Genomic DNA, 25,802 nt, shown 5'->3' with positions numbered 1-25,802 from the left:
TCAATTAAGAGTGTTATCACCAAGTTGGAAAATGGTACTTTTTATCATCCAAGAAGCAGAGATAAAATGAGCAGAGGTAGGAAGAAAAATAAAGGTACTATTAGTGTCATGAGAATTGAAAGACCATTAACACTCCTGAATCTATTAAATTGCCAGTTCTTTGGATTTTTTTTTTTTTATTGCCTCATCTGTCTATTGTTCAAAGCCCTGTTTTGTGTGTATTTCTGTGTGCATAAATGTCTTACTGGTGGGGATCTCAGTGGGTCGCTCCACCACAGATGGTATCTTGAGAGCTGGTTTGAGGGGCTTCTGAGGAACAGGACGAGTAGGACTAAAGGACGACTCCTCAGTGGAAATCTACATACATACAGAGAAGAACATTCAAAATTCTGGACTCCAAAACCCTTTAACACAGATTCTTTCACTTTCAGCAGTCTCACTAAAATTAATTTTATTTTACAATTCAAATAGGAGACAATTCAAAGGACAAAACAGCAATTAAAGTAGAAATCAAAGAGACAAGAACACAGCAAGGGTTTATGGCTAAACAAACTGTTCTTATGTTTGCCTTGATGTAAAAACTCAAAAATTCATGATGCAATTCCATGTCTAACATTTGTTTGACCTAAGAATATTTTTCTCTCTGTGCTAAAGTCTTTCTGGAGTTGGGGAAAGTACTGGATTCCACCAAAAAGGTTTCCTTATTTTAAACATCCAGCTATAACTGTATAATTACATATAAATGTTGTAATTATAGCTAAAATATTTAGCTAAGATTCTGTGAAACATCTTTAAATTCCACTAATTTATGATACACATTTCCTTACAATACCAGGTCTTAAACAACCTACAAAGTTACACAATTATGATAGGATGTATCAGGTCTAAAATAAATACTACAGTATTTAGTGATTGTATTGTTTGTCTGACAAAACGTGAGTTACTTGGAAAAGTAAACGCTTAATACAAAAAACAAGCCACAATAATGGGCTCCCTCAAATAGAACAATCAAGTTGCATAAGCCTTTACATAGAGTTGTGGCTGGAAATTGACATACACCATCATAGGTATGAATGTCATGGTGACTTTAGGCTTTTTCATGTCTTTGAACCGAACTTTTGGCAGGGTGGAATGATTGTACAGTATACATCTTTAGTAACTTCAAGGAACTGGGTGTACAAGACTGAATTTATTTTAAAGCTTCTTTAACCCACACAGTGTCACAATTATACATACAGGCTCAAAAATATAATAACTGATGTGAAATTCACTTTGTAGGACCTTGAGTACATCCATTCATTCATTCATCTTCAACCGCTTTTCCAGGTTCGGGTCGCAGGGGCAACAGTTCCAGCAGGGGACCCCAAGGCATTCCCAGGCCAGTGTAGAGATATAATCTCTCCACCTAGTCCTGGGTCTTCCCCGGGGTCTCCTCCCAGATGGATGTGCCTGGAACACCTCCCTTGGGAGGTGCCCAGGAGGCATCCTTACCAGATGCCCAAACCACCTCAGCTGGCTCCTTTCAACGCAAAGAAGCAGCGACTCTACTCCGATCTCCCCATGGATGACTAAACGTCTCACCCTATCTCTAAGGGAAACACCAGCCACCCTCCTGAGGAAGCCCATTTCGACCGCTTGTACCCGCGATCTAGTTCTTTCGGCCATGACCCAACACTCATGAACATAGGTGAGGGCAGGAACGAAGATTGACCTGTAGATCAAGAGCTTCGCCTTTTGAGTCAGCTCCCTTTTCATCACAACAGTGCGATAAAGCGAATGCAATACCGCCCCTGCTGCACCAACTCTCCGGCCAATCTCATGCTCCTTCGTCCCCTCACTCGTGAACAAGACCCCGAGGTACTTGAACTCCTTCAATTGGGGCAAGGCCGCATTCCCTACCTGGAGTAGGCAATCCGTCGGTTTCCTGCTGAGAACCATGGCTGTCAAGGATTTTATATAGTTCATGCTCTTATTATCATTTATTTTCTTTAGTTTATGCTTATATTATTTATTTTCTTATAGTTTATGCTCATTATTTTTCCTCTTTGTGAGAAGAGGAGATTTTAGAAAGAAAGACTTGTTGACTGCATTCTTCACGAGTGAGCAAACTACTTTTCATTTTACATAAGTGCCTTATCCTGCTGTGGGAGCAGCAAGGTTCATGTCGCAGGAAAGGAAGGTTCCAGCAGTCACCTTGTCCCGATATCTCCCTCTTGCAGACATGACTCATGTGTAACCTCTCCCGACTGTCCTGTTTGTTTTTTTCTCATGTTGAACTAAATAAAAGGCTGGGCCAGAGGAGGAGATTTTAGGAGAGCTTTGTAGCTGAGCACTTACAAGCTGCTTCATTGTTCTCCTCCTCTGCGCAGAGCAAAAAATATACATTTGTCTCTCTCTGACTGGTTTCTTTTCAGTGTTTGTGTCTCTCATTTCTTTAAAAACGGGGTGCAAACCCAACAATGGCCTCACATTTAAAGGTGCTGATCCTCATCCCAGCCGCTTCACACTCGGCTGCGAACCGATCCAGTGAGTGTTGGAGGTCACTGGTCGATGAAGCCAACAGGACCACATCATCTGCAAAAAGCAGTAATGAGACCCTGAGCCCACCAAACTGGAAACCCTCCTCCCCCTGACTACGCCTCGATATCCTGTCCATGAATATCACAAACAGGATTGGTGACAAGGTGCAGCCCTGTTGGAGGCCAACCTCCACTGGAAACGAGTCCGACTTGCTGCCGAGCACCCGGACACACCTCAGCACCTCCCACAGTATCTCCTGGGGTACATGATCATACGCCTTCTCCAAGTCCACAAAACACATGTAGACTGGATGAGCATACTCCCAAGCAACCTCCAGGATCCTTGTGAGAGTAAAGAGCTGGTTGGTTGTTCCACGACCAGGATGGAACCCGCATTGTTCCTCTTCAATCAGAGGTTCGACTATCGGCCGAACCCTCCTTTCCAGTACCCTGGAGTAGACTTTACCAGGGAGGCTGAGTAGTGTGATGCCCCTGTAGTTGGCACACAGTCTCTGGTCCCCCTTTTTAAATATGGGGACCACTACCCCAGTTTGCCACTCCTTAGGCACTGTCCCAGACCTCAATGCAATGTTGAAGAGACGTCTCATCCAAGACAATCCCTCCACACCCAGAGCCTTCAGCATTTCTGGATGGATCACACCAACCCCCGGGGCCTTGCCACTGCGGAGTTGTTTGACTACCTCAGTGACTTCCACCAGGGAAACTGATGAAAATCCTCCATCAGCTTCCAGCTCTGCCCCTACTACAGAGGGCACTCCGGTCTGATGCAGGGGTTCCTCAAAGTGTTCCTTCCAGCGCCGGATTACATCCTCAGTTGAGGTCAACAGATTCCCATCCTTATTGTAGACAGCTTGGATGGTTCCCTGTTTTCCCCTCCTGAGGTGCCTCACGGTCCACCAGAAGCACCTTGGTGCCGACCGAAAGTCCTTCTCCATGGTTGCGCCGAACTCCTCCCACACCCACTGCTTTGCCTCCCCCACAGCAGAGTACCACTTGTTAAAATAAGCAGTACTCAAGGTTCTACAGTCTTTTAATGTGACAAGGCCAAGGCTTATTAACCCCTTGTTAGTGAGTATGATAGACTCCAACTGGTAGTTTCTCTTTGTCAACATAAAAAAGATGTGTTTGACAACCCTTATTGGATTGACCAATACTCAGAACAACAGGAAAGTCCAAGGAGCTCAGTGAAGATCAAAGAAGGAGACCTGCAGATTTACATAAGTTGGGAAGTTCTCTTAGAAACAAACATCTAAACTTTCTAAACAATTGCTGAGCCAAAGCTCACCAGTTCAAACAATTGTATGCAAGTTAGTCAAATGTGTCACCACTGGAAGACCCAAATTGTCACCCTCAGATGAGAAGACATTGGGTAGGATGCTCAGGAACAACCCAGGAACCACCAAGGCTCACGTCTGCCATGAAGTGGAAGCTGCTGGAACACCAGTGTCATTGTCCACAGTGAAGCCAGTTTTATATCACCATGGACATGCTGACCAAAAAAAGAAGCCTTTGCACCAAAATCGGCACCTTCAAGCGAGAGTGAAATCTGCAGCTGACAAGAAAGACTGAGCTATTTGGCCACAATGACAAGAGGTATGTTGAGGCTCTCAAACCAAAAGACACTGTATCAACTCTCAAGCATGGTGGTGGTTGCATCATGCTCTTGGGCTGTTTTGGGGCTTTGGGAAGGCCATTCCAAAAGCTTAATGTTAGCACTTTGTACAATGCACCAGTACCGCTGGATGGAGGGGATGGAATAATGAATAAGGTGGACTATCCCCAAATTCTTCAACACCACCTCAAATCAAGATGGTTTAAACTTGGACACAACTGGGTGTTCCAATGTCTCAATGACCCCAAAGGCCAAATGCAAAGACACAAAGGCCCACCAAGGAATCAGACCGGACCGTTCATCAGAACTGCAGACAGACTTCAGCTAAGTGACCCACCTAAGGTTCAGCAGGGCTTTCTTATCAACAAGATGTGGAGAGTGGTTTTCTTTAAATACATTTTGATAATTTTCAAATAATAACAATAATTGGAAAACTCAAATGCATCTACATTCTAATCAGATTTATTCCCTTTTAAATCCTTAACTTTATTCTTCACTGCTCTTTTTTAACGTCTCATGATTAACAAATTGTCTCCATAATAAGAGTATTTAATTCTTGCTCATATCCTCAAAATGTCATTCACCTGTGTATCCCTTGTATATTTGTAAATAAACATGTAAATATTACACTAGTGGTTTTTATTGTGTTCAGTGAAAGGGTTTTGGCCAATCGTATCAGAGAAATCACGATCTTTAGAGACCGATTAATGTTTGAATTAATGTTCCTGTGCGTAAAGCAGGTGGTGCCCAAATAAATTTGAGGTAATATCATATTTAATTAAATATGGTTTAATATGAATGATAATACGAATTAGTCACAACTCACCCTGGTTCCCCACAAGGAGGTTCAATATTAAAGATTAATAAATCTTGATATTCAAACTCATTACATTTCTAGTCTGCCCAATTTTGATCTTAATAATTATTAAATCTTAAAAATTACTACGTTTATGGTGCCGCTGTGTGTGGCCAAAATAATTATTAAATCTTTAAATTGTTAAACGAGGACGAACATGTTGGGGATTTTCTCTCTGGCTCATCTCCCCCCGGTAGTTTAATGTGGGAAGCGAACTCATAAGACTCAAGACTGACAGGAAACGGACTTCAATTTTAGATGTTGAATTGAAAGATGCCTTCCCTGAACAGAGAGCTGCTATGACAGCTTGCAAGCTGCCCCCACACAGCACTACCTACGTCTTCCGCCTGTTCTCAACCCGCACCCAGATGGGCGAGCCAGTAGAGCTATGCGATTGGTTGAAAAGTGTGAAAAGTGTTGTATTTGACATTTATTTGTGGGTGAAGTCCTCGCGTTGTTTATCTGAAACATTATATGTAAAAGCAAAACTGTGTTCTGTCTGTGTGGCATGATAAGCAAAGAACAGTATGCATCAAGGTGTCTGGCACCCCAGAGGAGATAGGAAGTTATCAAATAGACCGAGGACAGGGTCATGACACATACTGTCCAACAGACAGGATTAGAAATGAACATATCAGAAGAACAGCTCAGGTGGGACAGGTTGGAGACAAATTCAGAGAGGTAAGATCGAGATGGTTTGGACATGTTCAGAGGAGGGATCCAGGGTATATAGGGAGAAGGATGCTGAAGATGGAGCAACCAGGCAGGAGGAGAAGAGGGAGGCCAAAGATGAGGTTTATGGATGTGCTGAGGGAGGACATGCAAGAGGTTGGTGTGACAAAGGACAGGGTGAGATGAAATGATTGATCTGCTGTGGTGACCCCTAACGGGAGCAGTCAAAAGAAGAAGTGTATGCATATATTGGAGGCTGTATGCATATGCTGTACAATTATTCCACTCTCACAAAAAAGTTGAAGAAATTATTGAAAACTCCAAATTACTATGACTTTCTTGATCATGTGAGGGTATGTAAATGTCTGGCAAACTGTAAATCAGGGGATGGTATGTCAACATTTTGAATTCCTGACTATTTCTTAAAATTTGTTTACCTCAGTCGTTATGAAATACAAACAGTATGGTGTTTTGATAGCAAATCTCACTGAAATAGGCAAATCTCAAAAACAGTGACTGTGCAAGAAGAAGAGTAGTGAATGAAGCCAGCAAGACACCCATGACATCTCTGAAGGAGGTATGGCCTCACTGACAGTGATTACACAGCTTCATGGTGGAGTGGAGCAGAGAGGGATTTTCTTGAACAGAAGATGCAAAATTTCAGCAAAAGTTTTCCAGGAGGCCCATAGGAAACAGCAGCCTAGATCTTATCAGTTTTCTTGTAACAAAATACGAGGTAATTTGACACAGTGGATATGCAAATGGTCAGAGTAATTAAGTTAGACCTAAAGCAGAACAAACTACAGGAGAAAAACTGATGGGATGATGCCCCAGTCAGCAGAGATCACATTGTAAATTTAAAAATAGTTAATAGTTAAAAAATAGTTCAATGAATGCTTTTTACTTTTATATTTCCCTAAAGTCGCTCAAAAGCTGCCCTCCACAGCACACCATCATCTCTCTATCTAAAGCGATATCTGACCTGAAAGCGGACTTCTTGACTTGCCCGATGGCCGCAGTCCTCGTTGTCCAAGTTTGAAATGACTGACATGCGCTTCTTCTCTTCAGATGCTTGTGCCCTGATGTACTCCAGCCGTCGAGGGCGACCAAGCTGCTGGGAGAGCAGTGATTGGAGCTGGACGCGCTCAATCGAGCCCAAAAGTATCATGGATTCTGGGGAGGAGATGTTATCAGACCTGTCATTGCACAGTATTATCGGTTTAGTGATAGATGCGTCATAGTTATGAGAAGTGAAGCCAGATTTAAGAGGAAAGTGGCATAAAATTGGCTTTTTAAGGTCAGAGTGAACAGACTACAGGAGTTTTCCAACGTGTTGCAGCAGTTTAGAGAGCTCAGCAGAGTGACATAAGAAAAGAGATTGCAGTAAATGAGATTGTGTGTGCGTGTTTAGGCAGCTCACTTGCTTACAGTAACTGCCTTTGTAACAGTACGTGCTGATTGAAAACAGTGAAAACAATGTCGGAGTAGTTTTCTCTGGGCCCCTCCCCAATCGGACCGGGAGTGACATGTTTAGCCGCATGTTCTCCTTGAATTGCTGTCTGTGTGAGTGGTGTCCAAAAAATGAGGTGGGCTTCATAGATAATTGGCAAAGCTTCTGGGGAAAACCTGGTCTTGTTAGGAGAGACGGCATCCATCCCACTTTGGATGGAGCAGCTCTCATTTCTAGAAATCTGGCCAATTTTCTTAAATCCTCCAAACCGTGACTATCCAGGGTTGGGACCAGGAAGCAGAGTTGTAGTCTTACACACCTCTCTGCAGCTTCTCTCCCCCTGCCATCCCCTCATTACCCCATCCCCGTAGAGACGGTGCCTGCTCCCAGACCACCATCAACCAGTAAAAATCTATTTAAGCATAAAAATTCAAAAAGAAAAAAAATTATAGCACCTTCAACTGCACCACAGACTAAAACAGTTAAATGTGGTCTATTAAACATTAGATCTCTCTCTTCTAAGTCCCTGTTAGTAAATGATATAATAATGGATCAACATATTGATTTATTCTGCCTTACAGAAACCTGGTTACAGCAGGATGAATATGTTAGTTTAAATGAGTCAACACCCCCGAGTCACACTAACTGCCAGAATGCTCGTAGCACGGGCCGAGGCGGAGGATTAGCAGCAATCTTCCACTCCAGCTTATTAATTAATCAAAAACCCAGACAGAGCTTTAATTCATTTGAAAGCTTGTCTCTTAGTCTTGTCCATCCAAATTGGAAGTCCCAAAAAACAGTTTTATTTGTTGTTATCTATCGTCCTCCTGGTCGTTACTGTGAGTTTCTCTGTGAATTTTCGGACCTTTTGTCTGACCTAGTGCTTAGCTCAGATAAGATAATTATATTGGGCAATTTTAACATCCACACAGATGCTGAGAATGACAGCCTCAACACTGCATTTAATCTATTGTTAGACTCGATTGGCTTTGCTCAAAATGTAAATGAGTCCATCCACCACTTTAATCATACCTTAGATCTTGTTCTGACTTATGGTATGGAAATTGAAGACTTAACAGTATTCCCTGAAAACCCCCTTCTGTCTCATCATTTCTTAATAACAGTTACTCTGATGGACTACCCAGTAGTGGGGAATAAGTTTCATTACAGTAGAAGTCTTTCAGAAAGCGCTGTAACTAAGTTTAAGGATATGATTCCTTCTTTATGTTCTCCAATGCCATATACCAACACAGGGCAGAGTAGCTACCTAAACTCTGAGTGAGATAGATTATCTCGTCAATAGTTTTATATCCTCATTGAGGACAACTTTGGATGCTGTAGCTCCTCTGAAAAAGAGAGCCTTAAATCAGAAGTGCCTGACTCCGTGGTATAACTCACAAACTCGCAGCTTAAAGCAGATAACCCATAAGTTGGAGAGGAAATGGCATCTCACTAATTTAGAAGATCTTCACTTAGCCTGGAAAAAGAGTCTGTTGCTCTATAAAAAAAAGCCCTCCGTAAAGCTAGGACATCTTACTACTCATCACTATTTGAAGAAAATAAGAACAACCCCAGGTTTCTTTTCAGCACTGTAGCCAGGCTGACAAAGAGTCAGAGCTCTATTGAGCCGATTATTCCTTTAACTTTAACTAGTAATGACTTCATGACTTTCTTTGCTAATAAAATTTTAACTATTAGAGAAAAAATGACTCATAACCATCCCAAAGACATATCGTTCTTTTTGGCTGCTTTCAGTGATGCCAGTATTTGGTTAGACTCTTTCTTTCCGATTGTTCTGTCTGAGTTATTTTCATTAGTTACTTCCTCCAAACCATCAACATGTCTATTAGACCCCATTCCTACCAGGTTGCTCAAGGAAGCCCTACCATTAATTAATGCTTCGATCTTAAATATGATCAATCTGTCTTTATTAGTTGGCTATGTACCACAGGCTTTTAAGGTGGCAGTAATTAAACCATTACTTAAAAAGCCATCACTTGACCCAGCTATCTTAGCTAATTATACGCCAATCTCCAACCTTCCTTTTCTCTCAAAAATTCTTGAAAGGGTAGTTGTAAAACAGCTAACTGATCATCTGCAGAGGAATGGTCTATTTGAAGAGTTTCAGTCAGGGTTTAGAATTCATCATAGTACAGAAACAGCATTAGTGAAGGTTACAAATGATCTTCTTATGGCCTCAGACAGTGGACTCATCTCCATGCTTGTTCTGTTAGACCTCAGTGCTGCTTTTGATACTGTTGACCATAACATTTTATTACAGAGATTAGAGCATGCCATAGGTATTAAAGGCACTGCGCTGCGGTGGTTTGAATCATATTTATCTAATAGATTACAATTTGTTCATGTAAATGGGGAATCTTCTTCACAGACTAAGGTTAATTATGGAGTTCCACAAGGTTCTGTGCTAGGACCAATTTTATTCACTTTATACATGCTTCCCTTAGGCAGTATTATTAGACAGCATTGCTTAAATTTTCATTGTTACGCAGATGATACTCAGCTTTATCTATCCATGAAGCCAGAGGACACAGACCAATTAGTTAAACTGCAGGATTGTCTTACAGACATAAAGACATGGATGACCTCTAATTTCCTGCTTTTAAACTCAGATAAAACTGAAGTTATTGTACTTGGCCCCACAAATCTTAGAAACATGGTGTCTAACCAGATGCTTACTCTGGATGGCATTACCCTGACCTCTAGCAATACTGTGAGAAATCTTGGAGTCATTTTTGATCAGGATATGTCATTCAATGCGCATATTAAACAAATATGTAGGACTGCTTTTTTGCATTTGCGCAATATCTCTAAAATTAGAAAGGTCTTGTCTCAGAGTGATGCTGAAAAACTAATTCATGCATTTATTTCCTCTAGGCTGGACTATTGTAATTCATTATTATCAGGTTGTCCTAAAAGTTCCCTGAAAAGCCTTCAGTTAATTCAAAATGCTGCAGCTAGAGTACTGACGGGGACTAGAAGGAGAGAGCATATCTCACCCATATTGGCCTCTCTTCATTGGCTTCCTGTTAATTCTAGAATAGAATTTAAAATTCTTCTTCTTACTTATAAGGTTTTGAATAATCAGGTCCCATCTTATCTTAGGGACCTCATAGTACCATATCACCCCAATAGAGCGCTTCGCGCTCAGACTGCAGGCTTACTTGTAGTTCCTAGGGTTTGTAAGAGTAGAATGGGAGGCAGAGCCTTCAGCTTTCAGGCTCCTCTCCTCTGGAACCAGCTCCCAATTCGGATCAGGGAGACAGACACCCTCTCTACTTTTAAGATTAGGCTTAAAACTTTCCTTTTTGCTAAAGCTTATAGTTAGGGCTGGATCAGGTGACCCTGAACCATCCCTTAGTTATGCTGCTATAGACTTAGACTGCTGGGGGGGTCCCATGATGCACTGAGTGTTTCTTTCTCTTTTTGCTCTGTATGCACCACTCTGCATTTAATCAGTGATTGATCTCTGCTCCCCTCCACAGCATGTCTTTTTCCTGGTTCTCTCCCTCAGCCCCAACCAGTCCCAGCAGAAGACTGCCCTTCCCTTAGCCTGGTTCTGCTGGAGGTTTCTTCCTGTTAAAAGGGAGTTTTTCCTTCCCACTGTCGCCAAGTGCTTGCTCACAGGGGGTCGTTTTGACAGTTGGGGTTTTTCTGTAATTATTATACGGCTTTGCCTTGCAATATGAAGCGCCTTGGGGCAACTGTTTGTTGTGATTTGGGGCTATATAAATGAAATTGATTTGATTTGATTATGTATTAGGTTAAATCCCACTGCTAATTGTTCCTGCGTGATTGCATAGAGACAGTGGTGGAATGGCAAGTTTGCATTTTGGTGACGTGATCACAGCGGCATGAGAGAGCCAGTCAATCGCTTCATAAAACAAAAGGTCAGTGAAATTTGTTATTTGTGCAGCATTAAAGTTATGATCAACTCAACAGAATTAGCAATAATCAACATAAATGTCACCAAGAGAGTAATTTGTGTAACAATGCTGAAATGCAAACCAAAGTATATAAGCAGTGGTGGGCCTCGCTAACCAGCTAAACGAAAAATATGTCAATAACAGCTAATCTGCTTAATTGAAAAGTTATTTGCGATAAGCAAAGCATAAATCACAGACTGAAAACTGGCTACTTTTACTACATGAATTTAGTATAAGCTTTGGGGGGGGAGGGGTGAAAAAAAAAACCTTAAAACAGACACATTAACCAGCTGAAATTGTAATACTGGTATGTCGTAGCATGAATATGGAGGTTAAGGAAAAAAGAAAAAAAAAAAAAGGTTAGCATTCCAAGATCATATGATGACCAAGATGTTCATGTTATTAAATTAACAAATATAATGAAAAAGAAGTTTATTCACAGTACAGAAAGCATGAAATGAATAAACCAAATAAGAACTAAAAATTCACCTGGAAAATAACTAATCATTTAATTAGTACATTTATTCTGGCTTGACCTCCTGCTCCTCCAGGTGGTGCTTTTACCTTTGTGTGAGGTGTAAATTTCACTGACTGGATTAACAAATATGCTCCAAAAGCAACAATTGTACAATTTCAGAGTTTATGAATGTTTTTTTACTGTGCGATTTACTACATTTGCTTGAGCCAATTCATGCATAATCTTCAAATTAAAAATATCAAATCTTTCCTTGTGTTGTGTCTGTTTCTCACCAGCAGATTCCACCAACGCCAGCATCTTGAGGTGGCCTGTGAGCAGCACGTTGTGCAGGTCGCGGTAGCAGCAGTTGAGTGTGATGTACCGCACATCCCTCACCATGATGTCCTCCACACGAATGTTATACTTTCTGAGGTGAGAAGGAGAAGAGGAAAAATAAACTGGAGGAGGAGGAATGAAGAGAGAGAGACATTTATCAAATGGTTTGGGAGGTAAGAGACAGGAGAAAGTTGAGAGAGAGAGATCCAGCAGAGAGCAAGATAAAGGAGACACCACACTGCAGATTTTTCACATAAATTCAATGCAATATTTTCAAAGCTACATCTTTATAATTTCAGCATGGAATTATTAATCATTTGAGTTTTAATAAAAAAATGTGGCTGCAAACAGATTTATAGCCACACTCCTACACATTCAACACCATCTTTCCTCGCTCTGACCAGTCAATCTCAACATGTGGCACAGTCGACACATCATCTGGCTCTTAGCAGCAGTGATGGCGCGGACGCTGGTACAGTTGGGGGAAGCAGGTGACATTGTGTGAGCAGATCTTGCCTCAGCAGAATGATCCAACCTAGTACACGAGTCATAATCATCCAGCTCTTCCTTCCTGTATCAGCTTGCCAAAAGCTACAAACACGACTGCAGTTGCTTGAGGTTTCTAGTGCCAAGCCCCATAACTGTGCCAGAAAGCAAGCGCTGGCCAGCCCTCCTCTGCTCTGTTAAGGGGACAGCTCAATACACCGACCTCTACTCAAACAGAAAAATCAATTCGGTGGTCCTCCTCCCTCCTCACTATGTCAAACAGAAAAGCTCAAAGACAGCCAACAGGCTACACTTACTTAACTTTTAAGTAAGTGTAACTTTTAAATCACACCAGTATCTTTCTCTGGTCCTTTAAAACACCTGATAAAAAGGACATCTGATATACCTGACATTCTGTTGTGGTGCTTTAAACAATTACTACTGTTAAGGATCACAAATTGGAACGTATAAAATTCCCACTTTGGATTTTACTGCCACCTTATGTTATATTGGTGTTATGCCATAGTTCTCTTTTCAATGACATGCACTATTCCATACTTGAAGTCAGAGATATAAGGGACTCAAACACTGCAGAAAACGTGGCACAGCTGTTGGACTACCAATCTATAAGCCGAGGTTCAATTTCAGGTGTGTGCTTTAGGGCACCGGTCTGTGATCTCGAACAAGACACTTCATCTCAACATAGACACTGTGGTAAAGTAATTCCAGGAGTACCTTAACATTCTCTGGAGTGGTGTAACACCAAAGATATCCACGTCAAGCTGTAGTGACAATTGTGAGAATACCAATAGTGTGTAAGTGTCACTGCAGCTCATCTTTCACCATCAAACCTACACAAGGCTTTAAATCACCAACTGCTGAACATAAAACTGCATTTCTTAAGACAAATGTTCATTGTGCTATTAGGGCAAACAAAGAACTGAATTTTATTCCAATAAATTAACACAAATAAATAAGAAAATTAATAAAATAGTTTAAAAACTTTACATCAACAGGAGAAGACAGTAATTATTAATAATAATAAATAGTAATTAAACTTTCATGCATAGCAGTATTTAATATATTTGAACCACATGAAGGAACTGTTAAATTTATATAAAATGTTTAAAATGAGTTTCAGGTATTTTAAGGAGCTTTGCTTCATGTCTGCTTTGGAAATATGGCATTGGCTGGACTGAAGCCAAATCTAGAATCTTTTTCCCTCTCACGCAAAACACAAGATAGGCCAAACAAGGTAAATATTTAGTCACAACTGTGTCTCATCAAGTAGTGACAGGGTGTATAAAATGAGTGAAAGTAAAGTTAGAAAGTATTTTTTCTGATGCAGTGGCAACATTTTAAATTGTACTGAATGTGACATCATCATAATGTGGACCTCTGAAATGGCCACAACCACTATCCAGATTAATTTCCCTTGAGATCTCAATGGAGTTGGTCAAATATTATTCATTTTAGTTCAATTGAGCCTTGCTTCCCACCAAGGCTAGGCAATACATCTGGTCAGCTTACCCTTTTTCCTGTAGGCCTTATTTTATAGATTTGTTCCTAGTGGACATTTGGGGGGATAAATCCAGGCAGAGAGTGGAGAGGCTGCAGGCATTGATGTGTTTGTGAAGATTAGTCGCGGAGAGGAGGTACAAGGTGTGCGAATCATCAAAAAAAAAAAAAAATCCCGGTAATGATCCAGAAAAAAATGCCATCATCTCTGGATTTATTCAAAATTACATTAGGATTGAAAATAGATCACAGAAAACTCCAAAAAAGTAGATGTCCCTCTCTGACGGACAGAACACAACAAATATCCACACACACGTTGCATAATTGTTCTAAACACCTTTTGAAAAGAAGGCCACATCAACGCAGAGAATGGATTTGTCAGGAGAGATCACAAACAACCAGGCTGACGAAAGCAGAGACAAGAGTGGAAGTGCTACTGGGATTGATTCGTGAGAAGTTGCGCGTCTCTGCACGTCTGTAGATGAGATTTGTGTATGTGTCATCACATATTCACAAAAGCCAGAGACATAAAAGAAAAAAAAAAAGAAAAACAACAACAACAATCCAGTTCTCTTCATGTCGGTGTGGGTGTGAGTCAATGCAAATGCCACCATACAAGTCCAACACACGACAGACATTATAGAAGCGTTGCTTTGTGTGTGCCGTGTGTCTGTGGGGCTGGATGGTTGTGTGGGAGGAAAATGGAGCATTTCCAGCATAAATGAAAAATATTCAGCTTGAAGCAGATCACACTACCTTCAGGGTCCCATTCCTCTGCTGTTGCATGGCACGGTAATGTAACAGACGCAGGCCAACTGATGGAGAGGGGTGTGAGAGAGGGAAAAAGTGAAGGAAAGACAGAGCAGAGTGAAGCTTTTGCTGCGCAACATCACAGTAACTCTTCATGCCGCGAGTCATTAAATATAGATGCTCGAGAAAATTACATTTTTTCTTGGAATGTGTACCAAGATCATTTTTGACACTTTCCTCAGTCATCTTTATGCTTGAGCAACTTTTAACAGTTTGAAATGTGAGTATCATTAGTTAACGACAGTTTGATATTTTTATGATCAATGATAATGTCACAGTTTAGAATCATGCTCATACATCAACGTGTACCTCAATTGTGGGGCAGATATGGGGGGGGGGGTGTTCTCAGAGTTTCTCAGTTACACATGTACCTTGGCAACTTTTCCATTTTTTTTTAAATGTCTTATTAAAGGAAACTATAATTCATTAATAAAAATTGTCAATCTCAGCCATGTTAGGTGCATGAGCCACTCCACCCACAGGGCTAGTCCAAAGCCCAAATCATTTTTTTCCTAACTGTACTAGGATGGGCATCTGGCATAACATTTGCCAAACCACCTATGTAGATCACAAATTAAACTTCAATACCAGATCGGATGAGTCCCGGGTGAACAACAAGCACTACCGGTGCCATTGCCCAACAGGGTGCCAGCGGAAATTGGGCTACTTCTGGCAAACACGAAGACCCGGATGAGAACATGCCTGAAGGCAGTGGGAGCTGAGAGTTGGAACTTTGAATGTTAGCAATATGATCAGTAAAGACAGACTTGGCTGACATGATGGAGAGGAGAAAGGTAGATATACTCAGTGTACAAGAGACCAGTTTGAAGTAGTTAATTTTGTCACCTGTTTTGTTTTTGTTTTTTAATTTAGTCTGTCTTGTGTTAAATGTCCTTTTTAGTTTTAGTCATATTTAGTCATTCAGATAGCATTTTTATTTAGTCACATTTAATTAAAAGTCTGGTTATTTTAATCTAGTTTTAGTCAAAATGGAACTGAATGTATTTAGTCTCATTTTAGTCAAGACATTTGACATCTGTTTACCATTTCAGTCAATACAGTGTTTCACAAATTTGAAATAACAAATGTTATAATGACCTGACAAAATACACTTGTTGAATGATTGAAGGTTTGTGGTGTTTTCCCCAGATATTTTAAATCTGCAAGATTTGTGAATATTTTACTTGACAAGCCTAGCAATTATGATACAAAGTGAAATAAATAAATAAAGTGGCAGGTACTGCACACTCCTAGTCCAGGATACAATTTTTAGCTTCTGGGACCTTAGGGATAAATTTGGTCTACAAAACCAAGTTTACTTTAGATATTTACAAATCAGAGACTATCAATAAGAAATTTCCAGGGAATGAGGCTTCAGGAAGAAAATAAATTAACATTATTCAGAGAGACTAAAAGAATGCATCTTAAAAAAAAATCTAAACTATATTCAGCTCTCCAAATCCAAATAAAAAGTGACCACACTTTGAATATTCAGGCAAGATGAGAAACAGAGGGATGCCTCACAATATCACAGGAAGAGTGGGAAAGAATCTGCAGACAACAGTGGTTAGTAACAAGCTCCCCTTCCTGGAGAGAATTCAGCTGGAAGAATACATCTTGATTCTTCTTACTCCCAACACCAACGATTAACAACTCAAATCAGACAGCCTGCTGGCAGTCCTGTCGAATACATTAGCAAATCACTTCTATATCGTTTGGGGCTGTCCCTCTGTGGCTCCATTTGGAGAGATGTTCATGGGGTCCTGGAGCCTGTTTTTTAAAAAAGAAAATTTGTTTAAATTTTAAAATCATGTGCCTTCTTGATCTAGAGGACTTGAATATTCAAAGCCAGATAAATACTGCTGAGATGTTTGTAAGATGCAAGAAAAAAAAAAAAAGACTGACTAACACAAATGAGTGGACTGATATAGTCTAACATATATCATGGAGACAATCACATTCAAATTGAGGAATCAAGGTGATCATTTTGAAGAAAACTGGTTGAAATGGCTTATTTACAGTATGTGTCAATTTTAACTGTATAACTGAAATAATAAGGTTATACCCTCTAACTTAAAGAAGATTTAATTTCAATTCTCTTCATTCTGGATACATGTGATATATAGCTGTAAAAATGATGTAAACAAAGAAGGATGTTTGCACCCAGACAATCCAATCCAATCCACTTTATTTATATAGCACATTTAACAACAAAAATGTTCCAAACTGCTGCACATACAACAGAATCACGATAGATTAAAACCCCAGTAGTCAAAATAAAAAAGAAAATTAACAATAAAATTAACTAAAATGTGCAGATAAATAAATAAATAAATAAATACAGCATACAAAAGATAAAACCATAAAATCTACCAAAATAAAAACAAAACCAATAAACAGAAGACCACACAACTCAGTGTTAAAAACCAGAGAATAAAAGGTGGTCTTCATACAAGACTTAAAACACTCCACTGTGGGGGGCTGTTCGGGTATGGAGGGGCAGAGCGTTCCAAAGTCTGGGGCCAGCCACAGAGAAAGCCCTGTCCCCCCTGGTTTTAAGTCTCGTCTTGGGTACCACAAGCTGGAAATGGCCCTCAGACCTCAGAGCACGCGCCGGAGAGTAAATCTGTAGGAGGTCAGTGATGTATTGAGGGGCCATTCCATTCAAAGCTTTAAAAACAAACAATAAAATCTTAAAATCAATCTAAAATGAATAGGAAGCCAGTGGCAAAGATGCAAGAATTGGGGTTATGTGATCATGCTTCCAGGCTCCTGTTAAAAGTTGCGCTGCAGCGTTCTGGACTAACTGCAAACGGGAAAGAGCCCGTTGGCTAATGCCGAAATAAAGTGCGTTATAGTAGTCCAGACGACTTGAAATAAAAGAGTGCACAACTTGTTCAAAAAGGCTGAAAGATAAAAAACGGTTTTACCTTTGATAAAAGACGAAGATGATAAAAGCACAATTTCAAAACACCATTGATTTGTTTAGCAAATTTAAAATCGCTGTCTATCATGATGCCAAGGCTGGTGATCTTGGGACGTGCAAAATCCTTAAGAGGTCCCAAGTCAACGAGGGAAAACGAGATACTTCGGGGAAACCCACCGGACTGGACAGGGACCAAAAGACCAGCCGGAAACGTGCCGAAAAGGAATGACCCAAATCAGGGGACCCCGAGGAGAAGAGGCATAATGGTCGACAGGGAACAGAAAAACGAGAGAAAGGAAAATCAAAAACAGGTTTCGGAGGACGACCACAGAACCCCGCAAAAATTCACGGGTGACACCAGGGGCGGTCAGGGGACCCATCAAGTCCCCTGGCACAAACAGGAAGCTGGCCACACGGATGGCTGGAACCAAAGCAGGGACAGCAGGAGAAACAGGACCAGACCCAAAACCGAAACCATTCCAAAACCGAACCCTATCAAAAAACAGAGAAAAGGTGCAAACGTAAGCGGACCGGCAAACAACCATCCAACTGAGCCAGAGTGGAGTCCAAAAGCACAAAAAAGAAACTACTAAGTCAGAGAGCCCAATAAACCAAAAAACACTAACTAACCCAGCCAAGAGTAGGTAGCGGACCGGGGAGAGGCACAGAGAATAAAAATCCACCAAAACCAAATAGTAATGCACTGAAAAGGCCAAAAGAGAACCGTACTCTAGAGAAACTGCAAAATTAAAAGTCCAGCAACTGACAAGTAAGTGGGGACCGCATTAAATGACCAAACAGACCTAACCAATGAACTAAAAATAGAAACGCTATGCGAGTCAAGGACAAAGGACAAAAGGACCAAAGATAAAATGAAACAATGAACAAAGTATTTCAATAAATGAACACAAAGGAATACTTAACCCAACAGAACCAAAAAAGAACGCCATGATAAACAGAAATGCAAACAGAAGAGAACCATGAGAAAAAACTTGATTAATGACAAAAAGAATTGAAGAGTTCCTCTGAGTGCATGATAAAGAGAACCATGAGAGAAAGAAAAAGCAAAGAAAACAAATTACATAAGGGAAAAAAACATTTGATCAGAGGACGCAAACCGTGAGCAACAAAGAAAAACACTTGGGGCAGAACCAAAACAGACAGCTTAACACTGGATTTAAAGAACAAATTAAACAAAATGTGAATGAAGGAACAGACATGAGTCAAACCAAAACGCTCTAGGGTAGGGGCCCAGAAAAATACTACGACCCAGGAACACAAAATCAGAAAAACTAACCAAATATTTGGTGCAGACATAAGGGGACAAAAACTGATTGTAATTGAAGACACAAACTTCCTTGTTTGAAGACACAACAGGAGGTGGGGGGAAAAAAAGAACATTATCAAGAAAACAAACCAGAGCAAGGACTGATAGTTATGTAGGTTGAGTCACCCAAGGTCACCTTCAGAAGCTTGTTGACGTTTGTGTGTGAGGAAGCAACTCAAGAGGCGTAGCAGGTGGTGTTTCCCCATTGCGTGCATACCGAGACGAGCTGAGGTGTGGTGACCTATACCAGAGGTTTTACTGGTGGTGCTGATGGATCCTGAAGGGGGCGCGCTGCTGTCGTTTCCAAAGAATCAAGCGCTGCTACAAGCTGTGGCCGTGCAGACTGTGTTTGAGTGGGAGATGACCTCAGGGTTGTGCTTACAGGTGCAGATGCAACAGATGTTGCTGACGGCGCGACTGGTGTGATGACCTCAAAAGTTTCAGATGCTGGGGGTGCTGCTGAGAGTTGAGGCTGCGGGGATTTCTCTGGCGGTTCCGTTGACTGGCCGGACCAATGTGAGCAGCGCAGGCTCTGCTTCAGCAGGTGCAGCCGTGGGCTGTGATGCTGAGCGCGCTGAGGCTGCCGCCGACTGCGGTGTGCGCGCGACAGGAGGTGGATTGGAGCCGCTGAAGCCTGTAGAGAGTAGCGCCGGGGGGGGTCGGAAACGGAGTTTCCTGGAGCTGATGCGCCGACGTGCTTGGAGCAGGTGTCGTCGGTTGCAATGGGGGGTGTGTACTTTCCTGATGGCCCTGCGGAGGATGTGACAGCTGCAGGGAATTCAGGCAACATAAAAGCCACAGTTATATCAGGCGGAGAGAATATAGTGGCTGCAGGCTTAGACAGGGGCGTAGACAGCCTTCGTGGGGCTGGTGTCGGTGCGAATGGTTCTGGAGCAGGTACTTGACCACAGAGCGGATCCTCGAGGCTGAAAGCTCTGCTTGGCCGTCTTCCGCGTTGATGAACTCTGAGGAACCACAGCTGGTGTCCGACAAGGCGGGGTCGAAATGACCTGCTGAGGGGGCGTGACGGCTGCGGCAGAAAGTGTGATCACTCGTGGGGTATCAAGACAGGAATCAAAGTTCGGATTCAAAAAGAAAGTCCATTGGATCCTCGATGTATGGAGGGATCTGACCGCATTTGAATAGAGCTTTGATGTTCTCCAGGTCTGGATAAGCGGACACGATCTCTAGCTCGTCCCGCAGGATCTGGTCTAATACAGAAAAAAATCTGATGCCTGTCCTGCTGATCTGGACTGTACAAAAATTCACAGTATAAGTCCTGAATCTTAAAAAAATACAGTGGCTGTGTAGATCCGTACCTTCTAAATCTGATGAGGCGTCATCATCAAGGTCAACCCATTCATCCTCATCATCGGCGAGCAGGTGGCTGGGTGGCAGGTGTGATTCAGGCTCTCTCTCACCCAGGCTGGGAGGCTCCCTGCTGCGAATAAGCCATCCAGATCCTCTAGCTCAGAAGAACTGGTACAACCAGACATTGGCCTCCACCAAATTCCAGGCTTGATCCAGAAAATCAAATTTTCGCTTCGGAGCGTGGCAGGAGTGAAAGCAGTCGAAGAAAAATGTATTTCTGAAAAAATGTTCTTAATAAGAGCAATGTCCGGGTTCATGACTGGAGGTGAGTCTGCTGCTCCCTGGTACTGGCTTGCTCGTTCTGTCATGATTCACAGGTAGTCAGGGCATAGCAGGTGGTAGTGAGCAAAATGCAGACACACAGGCAGGTGGTGAAATAAGAAAAAAGCTTTATCGATAAATCAGGCAGGGTCTGGTACACAGAATGGCAGTCAGCATTGCGGAGGTACAGGCAGGTGATAAGCAGAGGCGTTGTCAAAAAACAGGCAAGGTTCGATACCACAGCAAACAATGTAACATGGGCAAAGACAAAATCCTGATCCAGAATACAAGCGAGGTTGAGCAAAACGTGAGAGCAAGAAACTGTGACAAGGGAGCCAGGACGAAGATAACAAAATCAACGAGCAAGCAAAGGAAAAGAAAACATGCAGGGCTTAAAGGGGATAGAGAATCAAAATCATCTTTTTCATGTTTTTGTGTTGTCAGAGTCTGCCCGCTGTGGGGAAAACACACGAAGTGCCAGCAAGTTTCAGAACCTCTGTTTCAAGTAATTATCCTTTTTTGAATTGCTGCCAGAAAATAGGCCAATTCGTGTTTGAGGGAAACGTGTCACATTTTCACCAATAGCCTCCACACACACACCCACACACACCCCCTTAGAAATTAATTATTCATAAGGTTGTGCTCACCCATTCCTACCACTGGAAGAGGATCAATGGCGAGCTACAGGTGTGCCTTCCCAGGCTGTCATAGCGGACTACGATCTTTCCATATTCTTCCCACGGAAAGCAATGTACGCGATCACTGGCTTTTATTCATTTTTAACCGCATCCCCAGGACATACAACCGCCGACTATTTCTTTGCTCTGCGCATTTCAAGAAGGACTGTTTCACCAACCTTGCTCAATTTCAAGCTGGCTTCAGTCGGCATTTAATACTCAGTAGAGGGTCAGTTCCGACTTTGCGACAAAATCAACCCAGCAATCAGTACAGCCTGTAAGTATCACATTTTCTTTTGTTTTAAATTTGTTGCGCTATATTCCTGTTGTAAGAATTGCACGTTAGAATGGCACGTTAGCTCTGGTTTGTTCCTCTAAAGGTAATGAGCTAACCCCTTAGCAGCTAGCTATTTGCATTATTATGCTGGCAGCAAGTAAGACTGCAAAGGGCAGCTTGCTTATTTCAATGCATAACCTTTGGAAGTCACAGTAACCGAAGTAAAACAAAACAAATGAAGTTTCGCAGATTTTTTGTAGTCCAATTTTGCATGTTTTTTTTTTTTACGTCCTCATCAAGCAGCCGGTCGCGGCGCCACGAAGGCAGCGCACGCACATTGTGTTCTGCGTGTGTCTGTTTATAAGAACCTTCTCGCCCAGAAGAAAAACCGCCAACAACTACCAGTGATGCCGGTAACGGCACTGAGCTTTACAAAGACATTTTTATGCTTTTTCTTCTCCGAGCCGCTCCACATCTGCTGTTAAAAACAGCTGATCCGCCGCGCTCTCTTTTCAGTGAAAGCAAGGGCAGCCAATCAAACAACGGCAACCGATCAGCGCCAACACCTACGTGCATTTCATAATGAGGTTGCCAAATAAGCTCTGAAACGACGTCATTAAGGGCAAATGACACATTCTAAACCCAGCATAGTAACATAGCTGTTTCAGAGAGCCTTTTAGGAAGGTTCTGAGCCATTACAGACCCAACCAATTTTTTTTGGGCTACATATCACATCACAGAACAAGGATTAATGCCCCATTCAACCTCTCTCCATCACCTTTAAATACAATGAGTTAATTAGGAAGTGGTATGGAGCAGGTGTGGTGTGCAGGCAGGAGGAGGGCGTGGACTAACAGAGGGGAGAGGCTGTGAGACAAGAGAAGGCTGTGACAGGTGGACAAGGAGGTGACAAACAAAACTGGGCATGGCCAACAGAGCTGAAAAGGTGACGGGCAAGAGTGGAGTGATCTGAGGACGTGACTGAGATCCAAATCAAACTGGATGTGAAAATATGGGAACAGACACAGGAGTGCAGTGACAAGATGGACATGACAAATGATATTAAAATCCCAAGCCAGCATAGAAACTAAACATGAACAGAATCAGGTTGGAGAACAAGAAAAAAAAGCTAAAACTAGAATGGAACTGACATGAAAATATAACTGAAGACAAATGTGGTAAACCTGACAAATAAACTTAGTGACACAAGTACAATAAAATGCAATCAAAAACAGTGGATCAAAACTAAACTAAATCAGAACAGAACTCAACATGTGACTGAAGTGTGGTGAACAGAAAACAAGCTGTGACAAAAGCAGTGATGAACAAAAACAAAGACTGTGGTTCAAAGACTGAACTAAACCAGAATGGAACTCAAGATGTGGCTATGGTGTGATGAACAGAAAACAAGCAGCTGTGACAAAAGTGAAATAACCAGACTGTCAAAAAAGCAGACAAAAGGAAATCAATAAAAAGACTGACAAAAAACATAATAGGTGAGGACCGCAGGGGCAAGACCTGACACTGACAAGCGGAGAGTCTTGAGAAGGTGGAGGGAGTATTTGAGGAGTGGCCTGACACTGTCCACTAGGTCTGGCAACCTTTCCATGCACACTGATGACTTCAACATATCCGAGTCACACCTGTACCCCAAGATCTAAATGTCTCGCATGCAATTAAAATTCAAGATGTCTGGAAATGAACCTGGGAGATGTGACTACACGAAGGAAGCCCAGTCATCTAAAATCCATGGACAGACCATCCAACAAGTCCTACATGTGCATTAGGGCATTGTTATATGACTCAGGCAAGCAGTGTATGTCTCTCCTCTCCATTTCCCTATTTCTTCTGTCTCTACTGTACTATAAAAGAGGCAAAAATTTAGAACAAAAATATGAAAGAAAACATATCAAATCATGGTCCAAGTCTCTCATGTGCCTTCTGTCAAACTGATGCTGAAATTTCTCATCTTTTAACGTCAAGCTAGCCAGACAAATGCAGCGCCTTGCTGCTGTCTGCTAATTATTCAACTTCTCCTGATCCTATCAAGTGACATGGACATCACAGGTCAGATAAGTACATTTGTTGGAAGCTGGAGAGCAGACATCTACACAGAAAGAGTACTGCAATGTGTCATCTAGTTCTTGACATATGGTCATTATTACTGTATTTCAGATTATTTCCCCTGATTTGATCTTGGCCTGTGACTATGACCCGTGGTTGTGAGACAAAGGTCCATTGCATTAGTCTACCACTGCATCTGCCTGGTTTGATTTCACAGTTTGCACATCTGTTTTGTATGTCTCTCCTCTCCATTTCTTCTCTCTCTCTACTGTACTAGGCAAAAAATTTCCAACAAAAATATTAAAGATGAAACATGACTCACATTACACACAACTGCCATTTCTGGTCTGACAGAAGAAAGAAAGAGGATAAGATAGAAAGGCCATGAGGATACAGTAGATTATGAAGAGAGAACAGAGAACAAAGAGATAACTCGAATTACCAAGAGATTGGTTCTGTGGTTAGCGGAGATGCTAATGCAGAAAGTGTAGTAACAGAAAACCCTTTAGGGGACTGTTTACAAATTGATGAACAGATGGAGGATAAAATTATTTTTCCCCTTTTACTCCTAATTTGTGTATCATGCATCTCGTCTATTATCTCCAGTTAATGACTTGCCAGAATGCACAGCAACAGTTTTCAAACAAGTAGATGAAAAAGCATGGCTTCTATGAGCCCAGAGAAATACACAGCAGCTGGCAGTCCGGCTCAGTGTTGTACGGCCCACATAAATTATTAACAGGAGGGAAGGCAATTAAAACTACTGTAATAATGAACCACTGAGCCAAGCCCCTCCACCTGACACCAACAGTGAGACCAGCTTATTCTTCTGAGTCAAATCACTCTGTGGTCGATGTGAAAAGCAGAAGCATGTTTGCCAAGCATGCAAAGCTGAAGCAAAATTTAAAACCCATGATGACTTACTGTGCATGCAGCGCTCTGTGCTAGCACAGCAGATTTGAAGGGTTTTTGCAACATTCACTGGTGAAGCCATTACGCAAGCAAGAAATAATGTAAATGCAGCAAACCCCTACAAGGGCAAGCAAACTATGATCTTCAGCATGAAACGTAACTGACTGGACTTTAGCATGGTCACAGCCACAGACCGCAACAGGCAATAAAAATGGGGCAACTGAGCACTAGCATATGGTACATGTGCTAGATGTTGTACATCTTCACAATAATGTGGTAGTTTTCAGGTTTTTTAATAGGGGACCTGCAGTGAAGTAATCGGTCAGTAGCTGTGCACCAACTTTCAGGATATTATTGATGATCAAGAGTTCCTGCTTGGTGTTGAAATCGCTCAAAGAGAAAGGATAATTCATTCTATTGCTTTTAAACAATTACTCGAGGAGAAAAACAAAGTGGATTTCAGCCATGAAGAATGAGAATTGCCCCCCCCATCTGATCCCTTGAAGATTTTTTTAGTCAACACTTTGCATTTTACTTCTGAGTGGGGCTGGGAGATAAATACATTACTGGTCCTGTTGATGCATTAATTTCTGCTCCATTAGTTAACAGCACTAATGCAATACTGAATATTAACACACTTCCACATAATATGGGATAGGAGTTGGACTACCAATATGCAGATTTTAGTTTGATTGCCCCAGTCCACCCAGTTGTAAATGGGAACTGGCTTTTGCTGGGAAAGTAACACATGACTGACATCCCGTCCAGAGCAAGTTTTAGACCATCACTGGCTTCACACAATGGTATCTAGTAGTGGTGTAATAGACCATAGTTAATCCATTATTCGTAAGGACTGCCCCCACCGTGGTTCGGCATGCATATGGACTGCGGAGTAATTGCTAAGTTTTGTATGAGCATGCACAGCGTGCGCATGCTTATACAAAACTTGTGTGTTTTTTAAACCCGGGTGGTGCTTAGCTCTAAAATAAACATGGAGTTTGTTTTGCTGAAGGATGATGATTTCATGTACAGCATGGCAGACTTCATTGTCAGAATTATTTTTGGGCACCAATGCTGGATTAATTTCTGACATTTTTTCACTGCACTGAGGAAGTACCAAAATCTAAGTCCCTTTTCTGTTTGTGAATTAATATAATATAAAATGACGATCTATTTTAGCCGTTTCGTCGAGTTGACTGGTATGTTCCAGCTTTCACCAAAAATAATCGTTCCATTGAACTCAAACATCCATTATTTGTATACTATAAACTAACAAGCTCATTTCAAGCCACATGTAACTTTGACA

At 41.6% G+C, this 25,802-nt stretch overlaps 1 protein-coding gene across 1 annotated transcript in view; it reads right to left on the bottom strand.

Moving 5' to 3' along the window:
- clcn2c (chloride channel 2c) overlaps window positions 1-25,802 on the bottom strand; it is a 382,840-nt gene that overhangs the window by 66,515 nt on the left and 290,523 nt on the right.

The sequence above is a fragment of the Thalassophryne amazonica genome, chromosome 4 (genome assembly GCF_902500255.1).
Source record: "Thalassophryne amazonica chromosome 4, fThaAma1.1, whole genome shotgun sequence".
NCBI classification, from domain to species: Eukaryota; Metazoa; Chordata; class Actinopteri; order Batrachoidiformes; family Batrachoididae; genus Thalassophryne; species Thalassophryne amazonica.
Note: the sequence above shows the minus strand (reverse complement) of the source record. Positions and strands in the feature narration are given on the sequence as shown.